The sequence below is a fragment of the Heloderma suspectum genome, chromosome 2 (genome assembly GCF_057233095.1).
Source record: "Heloderma suspectum isolate Gila_16-S chromosome 2, 16-S_ref, whole genome shotgun sequence".
Taxonomy (NCBI): domain Eukaryota; kingdom Metazoa; phylum Chordata; class Lepidosauria; order Squamata; family Helodermatidae; genus Heloderma; species Heloderma suspectum.
In genome coordinates, this window is record NC_139459.1 from 130,747,710 (window position 1) to 130,761,656 (window position 13,947).

At 43.3% G+C, this 13,947-nt stretch overlaps 1 protein-coding gene across 1 annotated transcript in view; it reads left to right on the plus strand.

Moving 5' to 3' along the window:
- Positions 1-559: 559 nt before the first annotated feature.
- Positions 560-13,947, plus strand: part of ABCA1 (ATP binding cassette subfamily A member 1) — a 137,773-nt gene continuing 124,385 nt past the window's right edge. Inside the window, exon 1 of the mRNA XM_084834780.1 lies at positions 560-827. The gene's annotated coding sequence lies outside the window, so the exon portion shown is untranslated. The remainder of the gene's footprint in view (positions 828-13,947) is intronic.

Sequence of the window (13,947 nt, forward strand, 5' to 3'; positions counted from 1 at the left end):
GTGTGTATCCTTCCTTGCAATATGTACAAGGTTTACATTTATCAGACTGATCATTTGGCTGATCCGACCTGGCACCCTCCAGATGTGTAGGACTACAATTAGCTGCATCCCAGCCTGTGTGGGGATTATGGGTGGTATAATCCTCCACATCAGGGAAGCTTGGGCTAATTGGTATGAGTACCTGCTTAAGAACGTCTGCTGGGATGTTGGATGGCTGGGCCTTTGGGGTACTATCCAGTTGTAGTCCTCCATATAGAGTAGACCCACTGAAATGAATGGGACTTAACTTGGTCATTTCAATGGGTCTACTCTATGGAGGACGAACGTTGGATACTAGCCTTGGTCTCAGCCTGCTCCAAGGCCATTCTTACGTGATGCGAGAGGCGCTCCGTGCGCTGCCGCTGCTGGGGGCCCACCCGAGACCGATCCCCTCCGTCACTGACGCGAAGGATCCCCAGGCAGGGCGCTCCAGCGTCGCCCTTTTAAGAGGCGTGCTCCGCCTCCACGTGCTCGCCGTGAGTGACTGAAATACATAAACAGAGCGGCGGCGGCGGCAGCAGAAGGAAGCCGTGGGTGACCGATAATAACCTCGGCTGTACAGCGCCGGCTGGATCTATATAAGGAGCGCCGGGTTCAAAAATTCGCCTGCTTTTGCTTGAGTCTCAGTGGGGGAGCACGCAAGAGCGGAGGCAGCTCTCGCCCCCCCCCCGCCTGCCCGCCCCCCGTCTGAGCGCCCGGAGGACAGCCAGGCTTCTTCGTCTCGGGGTTTTTAAATTTCCTGTTCGAAGTGGACAGAAAGGCGGAGCCCCGATCAAACTGGCCAGCAGGTAAAAAGCGCGAAAGTGGGGACTTGGCTAGCGGGGAGGGGGCGAGAGAATGGGGGGTGTCGAGGCTCAGATGACCTCCTTCGGTGAAAACGAACATCCCCTTCAAGGATGGCTCGGGACCTTGCTTGCGCCCCTTTGCCCTGCAGACACGTCGACGCCAATTGACTGGATGGATTTGCCAGGCGCTTGGCGTCGATGCCGACGGGGGATCTGGACCTCGCAATTTTCTTCTTCTCCCCCAGTGTGAAAAAATAAGCCCAGGAAGGCAGACCTCTGAGCATACGCAGTGGGCGTTTTCGTCCTCGCCGAGGACCCGCCACTGCCTCCCCATGCGTTTGAGAAGAGGACAAGGGCTTCTAGGCACGCTCGAGTGCCACGGCACCTCTGTTGCTGTTGTTTTCTTATTTAATTGACTGTTGGATGGAGAAATGGAAGGGCAGAGGAGCTCAGAGCAAAGTCTTGCTGCTGCGGTCGTTTGTAAAGGACGAAGAAGAAAGGGCGAAGCGGAGCTGGACTGGCACGTCTGGTTAGAAATATTAAATGTTTGAGGAGCTGGACAAAGCGACGCCTTGTTTCTTGAGATATTTTTTGGTTGAGTGTCTTTTATCATTTAATTTTCTCTCGTTGTTACACTCCTTCTCCCTGCGCCAAGCAACAGACCTAGGTTTCATTCCAGGAGCCGGTGTGTGTGTGTGTCTGTGTGTGTGTAACTGTTTTCCTCAGCAGAATGGGACCTAAAGGAAGCCTTGATGCACCTTTTAAAAGACATCCTTGTGGCATAAAGCTTTTGTAGAGTACGGCGACTACATCCATCGGATGGGACCTGTTTTCTCTTCACACAGACAAACACGCACGCTTTTTTTTACTGCTGCTCTATCAGACGGCGCCTCCAGTTGGGGCTGCTGAGGCAAGGCGAAAAGCTGGGGGGGGGGGGCAGACACACACATAGAGGCAGAGCAACTTCAAGTAGGTAGGAATGACCGAGAGTAACCTCGGGTATATGACAGCTTAATGAAAGCCATCAGCCTGGCAAAAAAAATGTCCAAATCCATCTCGTTTGGGGGAATGCACCTCAATTCTGAAGAGGAAGCGGACCCCGGCAAGAAAGTATTCAGGTTTCAGGAAAAGGGGTTTGCCAAGAGAAATTACTTCAGTGGAAGATAATAATAATAATAAATTTATTATTTATCATAATTATTTAGTATCTACTGTTGGACTCAAGGCTGTGTTGTGAAGCCTGTTTCCTTTCCCATTCTAGTGAGTCAGGACTGAGCAGGAACTGGGAGGGTGAATTTGCAGAATTAAAGGAAACTCTGGAGAGTCTTGCGAGGTCCCCCCCACCCCAGCTATGTACACTGTGACTCAGGACATTGTGCATATTTGAACAAAAGGCTATCAGTGGGGTAAATTGGTGTTTGGTATCCTATGTAAAAAGCTGTATAAATGCAGCATTAGCTTGGCAGAAGACCTCCGTTCACACATCAGGTGACCTTATGCTAGCCACTGCCTCTCAGCCCGACCCACCTCACAGGGCTGTTGTGAGGATAAAATCGGATGGGGGAGACCCATGTACCGAACCCCACCCTGAGCCCTGTGGAAGAAGATTGGGAGACAAATGTGATAAATTAATATGTAATAAAAATAACTGTAGTTTGGATGATAGGAGTTCTGTTGGATGATAAGAGTTCTGTTGCAGTTCAGTTTTCTGAGGAGTGTTCCTTGAAACAATTTTCATGAAATCTATGGGAAGATCCTATGGTGTGTGTGTCTGTAACTGTTTTCCTCAGCAGAACAGGACCTAAAGGAAGCCTTGAGCCACCTTTTAAAAGACACACTGTACACCTATCTGTATACACTGTACGCAACCAACTATGATTTGCCAGCATGGATATCCACAAAGTAATGCTTCTAGAACTGGCACACATCACAACCCACATACTGGTTTCACTGCACTTCCTGCATGGGAGTTATTATTCAGCATACCACCCTACCTCTAGGATGCTTAGAATAGCATGTGCCATTATATCCTCACACCAACCTTTTGAGGTAAATGAGGCTGAAAGATGGTGATTGGCCCACAGCTTTTAGTGAGCTTTGCGGCTGAGTAAGGTTTTGAACCCCAAAGTCTCCCTAGATCAAATCCAGCACTGCAGCAAGTAAATCATACTAAGTCCAAGTCATGTGAATGAATTCTGTGTCAGAGCTGTATAAAGCATGACATGGCTCTAAGTGAAACAATGCTATGTTAACGCTAGCATCTGTGTAAGATGAAAATGTACCAGAAAGTTTTAATGAAAGCCCTGGTGATTTGATTGGGGGTATGTCTGCGGATGTGATGTGCTCCTGAACATACTGTGAATAGCTGAAGTAGTCTGTACTTAAGTCCGGACCTTCATGAGAATTCCAGTTCTTGGTTTCTGCATGTGAAAACACTGCTGATCTACATGTTCAGTAAAATCATGTGCTGGAGTCTTTGGACTGTACTGAGCAGTTTTGAATGCTTCCACACATTAAACAAAATAATCCCTATATATCGAAAGCTAGGAAACTGAGGAAATGCAAAGCTCAAGCTAATACTGAACCAGAAAATTTATTCTTGCAACATTGCAGGAAGTCATAAAAAAGCCAAACAAGTTTTGAATAAGATCTTCCTTGGGGATTATGGAGTTTAATTTATTTTGCTTTAAGGAGAGCTCTCTGGAACTTTTTTCTAGAAAGAATTCTACAGAGAAAGCCTTGTTGATGTTGCTTCCTCTGGTGCTGCTCTGCATATGTCTATTTCACATGTAAAAAATAGCATACCAGGGAGAAATGTTTTGGCCTAGCCTTCTCCACAATTTTCAGGGTAGGACTATACCACATGATTTTGCTGACTGTGTAGATCAGTTCTACTTTGTCATTTCTCTGCATCCTGGAATGTTCCTTATCCTGACCATTGCCCCACCACTCTTCCTCTGCCACAAGAGCTTTTGTCTCCCAGTTCTGTTTCGCTGTTCGTGGTGCCTCATGATGTGCACAGGACAATGTTCTAGGAAGCGCTTTTGGTCCATCCAGGGGAGAAAAAGTGAGACCCAACTGTTCTGGCTGGTACCTCATGAGATCAGTGTCGAATGTGCATTGTAGAATGTGTCCCGGAATCCTTTGGTTGTCTGCAGTGGATGAGGCAGTGTGAAAAGGGACCCTAAAGGTAGAAAGTCTGAAAGGCAGTATGGCCAGAATGAGATGTTATGGCACATACATGACTGCCACTGAAAGAAGAAGCCTCGTGTCTTGTCCCCCTCTCTCTTCTCCCTCATTGCACTACAAGTTTTCTTGTCCCTGCCAAGCAGCAGTCAATGAAGGGAGGGGGTGGCAGGGAAAACTCACAACTTGATCACATCAGGACACAAATTTTGTAATAACAGATGTTTGAGGGAGAGGAGGAAGAGGCAGTATGAGGTTGTTGCTTTTAGCAGCAGCCATGCATGTGCAGTAACACTCAGTCCCACTTGAATGAGGGTGGGGCAAGTGTGCCTTCCATCTTGCTCCCACATGGGTCTTTTCACCCCCCACCCACTTTTCCCCTGTTGTATTAAGCGGAGCTCATAGGAGGCTTGCAATAACATATGCAAAAGATCTAGTATGAAAGGAACATAGTAAATTGAAATTGACTTGTTATATGATAATAGCTGCTAGACTAGTATATGCAAAATATTAGAAATTGTCCCAAATCCCAGCTATAGAAGACTGGATAATAAAGATGTTGGATCTTGCAGCAATGGCAAAATTTACATCTTTTATAGGAGTGAAAGAGCACGGTCAGAACTGGGATAACTTCATGAACATGTGGGTGCCATTTATTGACTTGGTTTATTAATGCCTAACGTACATAAGAAATAGTAATGAACAGTTTTTAAAGGAGTGAGTTAATAAAGCTGAGTGACTTAATAGTTCGGGATTATGTGCCTTACTTTTATTTTAGACAGTGACTTATGTGTACCTGCAAGTTTGTATATGGATGTGATCTGTAATATTTGCTTTAATCCAACTGGAGGAGAATAAGATGACCTGTGGAGGAAAGAGACAGCAGGCGTAGCTGTTGCTTCCTCCCCTGGTGCCTTGGATAATTTAAAGGTGTAGGTGTCATGATCCAGTGAAGATCTGGTGCCTCTACTTTTATCTAAAGAAGGCTACTTCAGGAGGCTAACTGTAATGGGATTACATAGCAATGCACTATGACTTGATTCCAAAGGGTCAATTTTCCCCCCAAGTGTGAATATCCTTAAAAATATTTCTGTGAGTCAGTTTGAGTGTTCCTATCTTGTTCGATAGTCTCTGAGGCTGCATGATAATGGACTGATTGAAGAAAGTTATTGAAGCTGGTGAAATGTATTCACTTGTTACATTTAATACCTGAAAAGTGCCAAAGAGGTCGGTGTGATAATCTGTTGCAGCAGAAACAACAAACCATTTTGTAATGCTGTTAATGACTTAACAAATTTATTACCGCGTAAGTGTCAGTGAACTGGAATCCTCTTCATCAGATATGAAGTGTCTCCATTGGCACTGAAATAGCTCATTGGGCTTTAATGAGTTTGAATGAGGCAGTTGAAAGGATTTTCAAATCTGATCCCTTGACATCTCCCAGTGAAGTCTGTCTGTGGATGGAGTCATAGGCACCATCCTGTAAATAGCACACACAAAATAATCAGTGGAAACTGACTTTTTTCCGTTTTAGGAGAGAAGGAATAATAGATAAATAAATTATTTCATTTATACCCCCATTTTTCTTCCAAAGAACCAAGACAGTATAAATAGTTTCTCCCACCCACCTCTGTTCCATTTTATTCTCATAATAACCCTGTGAGGTAGGTTAGATTGAGAGATAGGAACTGGCCCAAGGTCATTCAGGGAACTTTATAGCTGAGTGGAGTTTTTGAATCTTGGTCTCCTAGTCTACCACATTGTTTCTTGATAAGTAACAATGATAATCAATAGGTAACAAAATCAGAGTCTTGGACAGCTGTTGTTAAAGTCTGGTACTCCCAAGCAGTAATTTTTACTTCTGTAATCTTTGCATAGATGAAGCAACAGAAGTCAATAAGATGATTTCAGCATGTATAACACACATTATGCTGATAAGTAGAATCATAAGCAGGTATTAATGGCCCATATTATAGCTTTCTTTTTGGCATTACTTCATATTTGCTGTAATTAAAATATTTCAATTGTAATTGCGCAATAGGGATTGGAACTTCCTTACAAACTTTACTTTTTATGATCCTGAATTTTAAATACATATAATAGGCATCAATATGGAGATTCAGTGTAATTTGTCCATATCTATACATCCAAAGTATATGTCTTGTCTTCAGAGAACATATGGAGCATCCTGGGCTTCTGAAAGGCCTTCTGCAGATTTGTGCTGAACATAGAATTAGGGACTCCTGGAGCACTCTATTGTTGATGTAGCAGATGTAACTGCTCTCGCGGATCTACTGGAGTCCATGGTGTTGTTGGGAGTTGGAACATATGCAGCTACAATGTCTTACAGCTTCTCTTTTCTTCTATAGCTGTCTTCTAAGGCCAGCAATTTGGTTGATGCCCTTACTCACCCTGAATGTCATCTGTCTATTACAAATGGGAACCAATCTATAGAACTATTTGGAAGATCCTGTGACACACACTTCAGTAGTTTGTGTTAAATTTATCAGTAGAATCCATCCATTAGGAATTTAGACAATTCTCCATCAGCTGAAATCTTTAAGCAAGGGTGGATTTTTCTGTCTTAAATTATGTTGGGTCAGACTAGGTTGACAGTGGATGGAATACCACATGGGTGCTACTGCAGGTGGTAAATTGATTGTGTGTGTTTTAAATAAATGTCCTAACACTGACTTTTTAAATGGATTGCATATTTTTGTTCGAAGAAGAGACTTGCTACTTCAAGTGCCTTGGGCCTTGATATATTCTCTTTAGATGTGCCTAGGAATCCTCAGTCATCATTCTAAGTTGGATTCAGGATCTGCTGTCTGCAAAAATCTGCCTGCTTTGGGGGAATCCCCCTCCCCTGTCACAACACAGCTCACCCCATTCAGCAGGGGCTCCTGGCTCTCTGTAGCATTTTTAGGAGGCTGGAGGGCCAGCCTTGGGAAAGGGGGGATGGGGAAGTCTACTTTCGCCAACATGGTTAATCCAGCTTAAATCTGAATCCAACCTCCTATACATACAAGGCAAGTCCTGGGTCCTCTTCTCTTTGTCATAGCCTTGCATGACCAGGAAATGGGGACCACGAGATAAGGCTATGAAGATTTAACTTGCTTCTTAGTGGCCTCCATTGTTTCCAAGGTACAAAGTAAATGGTCTGCTGTCAGCAAGGACGGTGGGGATGGTTATGGAGCTCTAAACAGATTTTCTGGGTTCTTCAGACTGCAAACGGCAATCCAGTAAAGTTTAATACAAAACTTTACTGGGGTACAGCTATTTCAGATTCTTGGTTCGAAAAATCCAGAGAATTGAAGACGTGTTATGAAATGTGATGTAGTCTTCCAATCTGAGTTTTACTTACTGTTCTTAGGAGGGCCATTTAAGTGGTGCTGATTGCTGCTGAATGCTTTTTCTGTTTGGTTATCTTTAGAGTAATGCAGATGCAAAGGGTGGGGTCAGAATCACATATTGAGAGAGTGAGAGAAAGTCAAACTTGACACTGTTAAATACGTGAGCGACTTGGGTGCCACTTACATTTTTTGTTCCTTTTGCTGTTTTTGTCAAATGTATGATTCAGAAAGGGGAAAAGTCGGCTCCTGTTGCACTTTTTGACACTGGTCATTAGATGAAAACATGTGATCCTGTGTCAAGGACTCTGACAGAAAGACAAGACAAGCAGCGTGATGAAAAATTGTTGACTCTGTTTTCCCCAATCCAGACAAAGCAGCCTAATTCTGTGGGCAAATAAGAGACACACAGAGGGTGATTCCGAGACAGACCACATACTGATTAGTCCTATCAACTTCAATGACACCACACAAACTTTAATTGTTTGGTGGCGCCTTCTAAGAAATCCTTGACTTGGGCTTTGGATAAATGCTTCATTTAAAAAGAAGAAGAGTCAATATCAGACTCTTGCTGCTGCTTCACTAGTATGAATGACTACATTGGATCGGACATTTTATCCCCCTAGTGCTGCTCGGAAATAACTCTTAAGGAACCAATAAAGGAACACTTTCTTCGCATCTTGTTAAGTCTATTAAGGAGCAGTTAGTGTATTAGGTGAGAATGAAGGCCCTTTCTTAGATGTGATAAGTTTGAGCTCATATAGAGGCCAATTATTTTGGAAAAACCAAAGTTAAGTGGATCCCTTCTCTGCAGGGGTCAGAGTTCTCTTCAAATAAATTTCTAATACTGCTATAGAAATCAGAATCACATTACAACAGCTTCTTTGGCAGCTTGCATGAAATCAATCACTTCTTTAATGGTTTTAATTGGTAGATTAATAAGCTAAAGGCTTAACTGATTAATTGGAGGAGAAACTTTAAGTCAGAGACAAATTGTAATCTAGCAATGAGTGGTACCTTTTGTTTATTGGACCACAAATTATCTAGCACTCTCTTTAGTATCTCAAAAAAGGCACCAATATTGAGGGTTTAGTAAAATGCCAGTTGGTTTCAATTTAATCATTTAAAAGGCAGCAAATCAATCAATCAAACATTGTTTAACCAATTGAGAGCCCTGGCTTTTTTATGCATGGTAGAAAAAGCATATTTGATCCTGTCTTGTGCTAATTGTGGGTACTTGTGAATGTTGTTAATGTGGGCTAGAACAGACATTTTAAAATTGCAAGTGCATTCCAGCCAATGTTGGGCGTACATTCAAATTGCAAACACAGAAAATGCAAAAACTGATCAAACATCTCTTTGAGCATTTCTACATGTGGCTTTTATTGCACATTCATGATTGGTCACTCATGGAAGTTTGCGAGTCTTTTACACAACATTGTCAACCTCCAGGGCGCTTTTTGACCTTTATCCTGGTTTTTAAAAGATCGGGGATAATGTGGTAATAAATATTCCACATTAATGCCTGTGTGAAATTGTGCAGTTCCGCTATATCACAGTGCTATCTAGTGCTTTATGATGAAACATGAACTTGTAGACAAAGTCCTGAGGAAAAAAAGCCCGTGTCAGCCTGTGTAAGGAGTATTTATTTGGGTCCCTGTTTTTTCTTTACTAGCAACCTTTTAAGGCTTGTTTGTACTTACGTTACCTTGCTCCAGTCCTGCATCACATATGGTTACTGGTGAAATATGGCTGCTACTGATAAGCTGCTTCCATGGCGCTGGTGCTCCACAACATAGCAGTAATGTATAGAAGCTGCAAACACATGTACCATCTGACTGCATGGTTACTTTCCATCCCACACTGGTAGTGCACCACAGGCATTGACAAAGGAGCAAACCAGGGCAATCCATGTGATTGCCACTCCCATTATTGTCATGCAACATTGGGGAGCCCTGGACAAAGCAAGCAATTTTGCAGCAGCAGCCACATTGCAGAGTAATGTATGACGTGGCCTACAGCTTGTGTCCTCATGGAGAAATAGGGTAGACACTTCAGAATTGCCAAAACAGAGGAAATGTGTGCGTCTCTCTCTCTCTGTCTGTCTGTCTGTCTGTCGCTCTCTCACACATATGCACGTGCGTGCGTGCGCGCACACACAATGGCAATATTTGCATAAAATTTGCATATGCTAATATATATAAATGCAAATTTAGAAGTAATCATTATAATTGAAATAAAATACAGTAAATCTCACCATAGTGTAGAAGATTGCGACCAGGTCACCCATGCCTGCCTGTTTAATGTGCTGTCTAGATGCTAACTGTAAATGGGCAACAGACCGTTCTTTTGGTTCTTTATCGTTAAACTGGAATTGGGAAGGATAGCACTTCAAATAGAGGACTGTCCTCTGTAAAAGAGGAAACCTGCCCCCTGTGGAGAAAGCTCCAGCATGAGCCAGAAATTGAACTAACTGCCCTGCCATGATCTTCACTATCTGACAGTGCTGTGCCATGATATTCACCATCACTCCATGATCTTCACCATCTGACCTGTCGGATGGATTGGAGTAGTCTGCTGGGCAGACATGTTCTGTGTCTTGGACAGTGACTACTGGTGTCCATCTTTGCCATTGGTCCCAATATTCAAACAGGATTTGTAGTCTCTGGAGGAGATCTCTGCGCTTGAGCAGCCCTGTGAAGCTTCTGTCTCTTGTGCTCCTGAACATTGATCCGAGAATTCTAACACGGCCCTTTCCTTATTCCCGCCCCCACTCTCCAGTCTCTTTTTATGTTTGACAAATGTTGATAGATGGGCCATGGGTATGGAGGGAGGGTTTGTGTCCTGGCCAGACTTCAGAGAGAAGAAATGAGCAGGAAGGATGCAGTGTGTTGTGCACTGTGACACATTGTGCCACCCTGCAGGATTCCTGCCATGCAGCATCAGATGTGGTTAATTTTTGTCCCCATTGCTATATGGTGCCTTTATGTGCAGTGCTTTAATTTCCCCCAGTGGAATGAACAATAGTCACTTGCTCAGTCTAGAAGATAATAAAGGAATGAGTGCGCCAAGGGAGATCCAGGGTAAATTTCCAGTTTCAGGGACAGATTTTATCTCCCCCACCTCGCCCTGTTCCAACACACACACTCCGCTGCATCCCAAATTACAGCACACTGCTTTCCAGGGTCCCCAACCTTTTTGGGTCGGTGGGCACATTTGTTATTTTGAGAGAGTGTTGTGGGTTCTCTCCCAAAATGGCTGCAATGGGGGCTTGCCCATTCACAAAATAGCTGCCATGATGGGCATGGCCAGTCACAAAACACCCATTTCCCAGAAGGCAAATGAAAATAAAAGTAACTTGTCCAAGAACCTAAATACAAGGCTGAGATGGGGTCTGAAGTCCAAAACACGAAACTACTCCTTTAACCTGGAGTTTTCTGCTCCAACACCCATTTCACAAAAGTCAAATTGATCCAGCCCAGGGTCAAGTAACTTGGCCAAGAAACTGAGTACAAGGCACAGGTGGGATATGAGTCCCAAATGCCAAAATATTTCACAGAAGGCAAAGTTTATTCCTTGGAACATAAAGGGGACCATTGAAAACAGAGCCACACCCTGTCTGTATAGCCCAACCCTTTCATTTGCATAGTCCCACTTGGATCCCATTTTCAAGGCATTGTAGACAATAGACTTTGATGGAAACCAGGAAAGGGGTTTTCTTCCATAACATCTTTTCTGAAAGCGCTGTGAACTTCAGGGAGCACCCTGTCCATTTATTAGATGCTGACTTTTTAAGTAGTTCTGAGAGCTTGACAGCAGAGGGCACAATAATCAGTGGCATAGAAACAGATGAAGGTATCCCCAAAAGACAACTTCTGTACAAGGATGTACAAAAATTAAGATTTATTTATTTTATTACATTTCTACACTGCCCAATAGCCAAAGCTCTCTGGACAGTTTGAGACTCTGAACTACTATGAAGGATAGACTGGAACTCGTCACATACTTCCTTGTGACTTCTAACTGCAGAGGAAGAACTATAATGGTTGGGCAAGCTCTTTATGAATGACCCCTTGATAGGCATCCAAGGAACCAAAGGATTTCCTGGAGCATACTTCAAAAGCCATTGCCATGAGAACATTATTGGAAAAAAGGAGGTCTACAGATGATTAACTGAATATTTTATTTTGATTAGCTTGGTAAGACTTGACTCTTGATTTTTGTCCCCCAGATACTTGGCTACATTTGGGTATTTTGAAGGTGTGGGGTAGGAGTACTGGATATCTCATATAAGAGAGATTTTTTGTGGGGGAAATGAGAGAATCTTGGTCAGTGATCCCCTTAATAGTGGCTTTCTCAGTCTGTATTATGATATTCTATTTTTCATTGACTGATGGAAGCTTACAATGTATAGTTTTGTTTGCAATATATTACCTGTAGTCTTATCTACCTCCTTTGGAGACAAGCTTTTCTAAACACTGCTGTCATCTTTTGGCAGAATGCTTAGAATTTTTGAGAGTGAAATACCCTCCACTTTTAGAATATAAACTATCTTCTTGCAGATTGATGTTTGCTCTGGTTTTCACTGGTAGTGTTTGGGACTTCAACATTTTGTGGAGGTGTACAGTATCATAAAATTACATCAGGACGTTTTATGATTTTGTGTGGACAAAATGTAATGTCTGTAAAAAATATCACTTGCCTTGTAGAATGCTTTTAAATGTATAGTGAGCTCATAAGCCAGTTAAGTGGGCTTGCTAGCTAGTGCATCTTCATTGCTTTAAGAGTTTGTTGATAGAAGTGTGATGAAGTTTTCGGATTGGGTTTGCTAGATCACAGAACATAATTTATGCCCTCTTGTGGTTCCTTGTTTCAAAGAAGGTCAATAATTCTCTTCCTTAGGCACAGTGCTGCAAAATATATCTGAAATTTGGACCTGGCCATTCTATTCAAGATCTCTGGGCTGTATAAGTGCTGTGATTCTGTGGGAGCACAGAAAAAGCACAGCATATGGTTGGAGCTGCAAAATCCATTTCTGGCTGAGAATAAAACCTGAGTTAGGCATTAAGCTTGCTGTGTGATTATCTATCTCAGGAGTGTTGTTGTTGTTGTTGTTTTAAGAAAAAGCAGTGTGAGCTGTGTTGGGATGAGAGTTGTCATTAAGGGTAGGTGTGGTTGGGCATCTGCCAAGGGTCCACACCCCAGTGGGGACCCATTAATAAGGGTCCCCTGGATTTGCTCCTCTTCATCGTTGCAACCTGCTTGTTCATTACTTGTGTTTCACTCTGACAACAGTGGTGGTGGAGGAGCAGTAGATGCCACAGACTACATGCTCACTGGCTCTCAGCCTGTCAAGTAAGCAAGTGGTAGTAATGACTAGAAAGAGGAAGAGGGGCAATAGCAGCTGGTGACAATGATGGTGAGAAGGTGGACTCCCTGAGTCTTGCAAAAGTGCTCCCTGCCCCCAACCTGGTACTAGCACTGATTGGGACTGGCATGTAGGGAGGAGGGTCTGATGCCCCCCGCCCCCCATGCCAGTTTTCTTCCAAAGATTTGTCTCCTCCAAGATGCCATTTGCAGTCAGGTGCTGACATCAGTCCTGCTGGCATGGTCTATGTGAATGGGACATGGCACAGAAAGCAGATGAAGTACATTCTAGCTCTTGGACAGGAGAATTCAGGACAGGCTTCAGAGCTACTTATCAGTGAACAAACATCCACTCTAATGCTTGACCGGCAAAAAAAAGATGAATTCCCCTTCCTACACTCACTATATTTCTTCTTTTGCTTTGAGAATGGCCTTATCCAAATATCATGGATCCAGACAAGGCCTTGGGATCAAGTAAACTGGAGGTTTTCCCCGAAAGGGTTTTGTGTAGGCACAAGGTGGTAGAAGTATTGGCCTGTATTTTTTAGAATCATCCGCTCTAGTCGTTTGCCAAAGTATATCAAGCTGTGAATGTTGGAAGGACTTATCAAGAGAGGTGAACATGAGAAGAGAAGGTCAACAATCTGGTGGCAGATTTGGCTCATGGCCTTTCTTCACCAGTATATTTTCAACCTGGTGTAATTGTTTTATGACTTAGTTGTTTTATTTTATTGGGAGGCTTAGATAGCAGACTGATTTTGCCTTGGTTAATATATGAACTCGCATTTCGCTTTATATTCTAAGCAAACTGGGATCTAGCATAGCCGGATTAACCACAGGGCTAGGGAGCTCTAATCCCCAGCTCAGCATCTTGGGGTGGAGGGGGGGGGGAACCACCAGCTAGCCCAGATTCCCAGCTTTCAAATTAAAAAAGAGGAAGTTTCTATGCCTTGTAGAAACCGAGATGTTGCAAAATGGTCATGTGCATCCCAATTGTTTTGTGAGAGATGGACAATCATTTTGTCCCATTGTTTCGTGTAAACAAGCCCACAACCACCTTTCAGTGTGTTTAGTCAATGCGTGAAGTCACAGCTATGATCAACATTTGGCCATAGAGATAAGGCTAGAGCGATCACTTGCCTATAGAAGTGACTTCCTGGTTCCTTTTGAACCCATGCTTTGGGGGTCCACCCTCATGGAATACTGATTACTGCCCATAG